Here is a 3,313-nt window from a genome sequence, read left to right on the forward strand (position 1 = left end):
TGTCCAATAAACACATATGAAAAAGATGCTCAACTCACTTGTAATCAGGGAAATTAAATGTTGTAACCAATAACAGAAGTCGGAAAATATGGATGCTCATTTCAATGATTAGAGGGATTCAAAATTAGTGCAGTGATGGAGCAACCATCTGGCAATATGTAAAGCTGAAACTATGTACAGCCTATTTCTAGGCTATACTTCTAGATGTGTACCTTAGATTCTTCACTCTTTAAAGAAACCAGAAAATACACAAAATGATATACAATATAGCATTTTTATTACAATGAAAAATTGTTTTATGTCCCAATTACTATTTAACAGAATATTTAAGCATGTTTAATATATACATGTAAAGGACCAAGCTAGAATCTTTTACATTCTATAGAAAAGCACTAGCCCTCAAGATAAGCTTTCAGAATATGATGTGAGCTGCAAAGAAAAGTGCCCTTCCTCACCCCCTCCCAACACAATCACTCACCATAATGTCTGAAATGATGTCCTTGAAGACATTCATTGTGGTAATGGAAGCATCTATCAAAGTGGTTCACATTCTAAAGATGGTAAGAGATACTGGGAATGAGAATTCCACAATAAAGTAAGTTTAGATACACTATGTTTAATAAAAATCTCTTTGCTGTATCATTTGACAAGCTGATAATGTGTACTTGGTCTTCCCCATAGGCACACGCTTTGCTGCATTTACACATTTTCCCAAGAAATCTTTTTCCCCCCCAAATATCAAGGACTAGTATTCCCCAAAACAAGCTTATGGAAAATGTTGGGTTAAGGCCTTATACTCTGTTAAACACAGGTCTTCTAAAGATATCTGAGACTTGGGAAAGGCAACACATGGATCTGAGTGAAGACCGACTTTGTAATAAATTCTAAGTATACCTTATTTAGAATTAAGATGAATAGAATCTTCACAAGTGAAGCTGGTCTGGATTTTGCTTTTTAGGAGCTATCTTCATTTAGATTTGTATCAGGATTATTTTAGCTGTGCAGAATTGGTAGAATTTTGTGAAGGATTATTTCTTAAAGCTTTTATCTGTACAACTATCAGTTTTTTTCTTAAGCAGGGAGTTCATATACATACACACATTTGTTTGTTGGTTTAAGTCATATTCCTACAGAAAAAAAAAAAAGTAGCCCCCATATATTTTATGGACCAGAACACAGAGAGCACATATATATAGTATTACCTTGTAATTAAAACAAAATTTTCTTGATAATCTGTAGCTAGGTCACCTTTATCACTGACAAAGTTCTAAATGCATTATTTTTCATTTTCTTTTTCTTGACTAGATCTTTCAAAATTTAATCATTATTAACATTGGATTAAATCCACTATTCTAGTCTTTAATTTCTATTTTTAGTTGTGCTTTGCTTCTCTTTTGCAAGCTTTATTTTGTTCTCTTTCTGGTTTCTTGACATACTCATTCCCCTAACACATTCATTTATGTGACAGGTCCTGTGTTGACTGCTGTGGATAAGGTGAGATGAAGACTAGATCCACAAATGAAATTTCCTTAATTCATTAAAGGGGATTGATTTCGGTGACATCTGACAAGTTTAGATACACACATCTCATCAACAATCATTTCTAAGTTGTCTATAAATTTCAGTTTTGATTTTAAACATTTTATTACTGGAACTTTCAAACACATAAGAAAGCTGAAATACTAGAACAATGAACCCCCAAAACCAACCACTCCACATCAGGAATTGTCAACATTCTGCCAATCTACTTTCCAGCATTCTTTGCCAATTATTTTTCTTTTGTTGGAGTATTTATTTTTATTTTTTATTTTTTGTTGGAGTATTTTAATGCAAATCCAGTATCGTACCATTTCGTAAATATATAAGCATGTATCTCTAACACATAGAACATTTTATCTTTAATATCCACAATATTATCATCCCTAAAATTAAAATTTCTAAATATCATCTAATACTCAATGCAAGTCCACATTTTCTCCAGTCTCCAAAATGTATTTTTACATTTTGTTTAAACCAGGTCCAAGCAATGCCCATTTACTGAATTTAGCTAATAGGTCTCTTAAGTGTCTTTTAATCTGCTAACAGTTGCCTTTCCCCTTTTCTTTTTCGTGCCACTCATTAGTTGAAGAAATCAGGTCATTTGTTTTGTGGAATTTTACACATTAGAATCTGCTTGGCTACTTCCTTGTGGTGCCATTTATTTTGTTCATCTATTCCCCAAATTCTTGTTTTAAAAGAGTTGGACTCAAAGGTTTGCTTCCTTCAGTTCACCGCTTTGGCAATAAGGTTTTGTAGGTAGTGGTGTGTACTTCCTATTACATTTTATCAGGATGTGGATATTGTCTGATAGTCCCACTTTTATGGAAGTTAAAATTAATCAAAGGGCTCAAAGGTTATCAGCTTGATAAATCCACTTTAAAGTTCTCACTATAAAATATTTCACTCGTTTCATTATCCATTGAAGATCATTTTCTGGACCCATTATTCCATTAGGGAACTAGAAAACGTGATTTTTCTAATCCTATCATTCTTTCTGCATTTACTGGTTATATTTCTTAAAAACAAAACATAGTTTCACTCATATGTGGAATATAAGATAAGAAGCAGTGCAGAGGATCATAGGGGAAGGGAGGGAAAACAGTGGGAAGAAATCAGAGAGGGAGGCAAATCATTAGAGACTCAACTTTGGGAAAACAAACTGAGGGTTGCTGGAGGGGAGGAGGGTGAGAGAATGGGGCAACTGGGTTATGGGCATTAAGGAGGGCATGTGATGTGATGAGCACTGGGTGCTATACAAAACTGATAAATTACTGAGCACTACATCTGAAAATAATGATATACACTAGATGTTGGCTAACTGAATTTAAAGAAAAAACAAAAACAAAAAAGAAAATCTTTTAATTTGATGAGCTTTCTGGTGGCCCTAAAACTTGGTTCACATGGAAAAAACAAAATAAATGCTTATTTTTCTCCTTATCAATTTTTAGGATGAGTTGGTGCCCAAGCATCTTTCATTGCTGACCAAACTGTCTCCAGCTGTATCCAAGTAAACTATCAAACTACTAGTGGGGTCATGTCAAAAGACCTAACTCCCACTGGTTGAAGATGTGGCAATCTGAACATCAAACAGTATATTGCCTGTAAATGGCATGACATTCTTTCTTTTGTATAAGAGTTTTAAATACATACATACATATACACACACACACATATGCATGCACAAACACACAGAATATTAAATTTCCAAGTGGTTAGTTTCCTTTCTGCCCTCTTTTTGATAGTTTCTAATTAATCTTTAACAGTGATCAGACAA

Source organism: Vulpes lagopus, chromosome 2 (assembly GCF_018345385.1).
Source record: "Vulpes lagopus strain Blue_001 chromosome 2, ASM1834538v1, whole genome shotgun sequence".
Lineage (NCBI taxonomy): Eukaryota > Metazoa > Chordata > Mammalia > Carnivora > Canidae > Vulpes > Vulpes lagopus.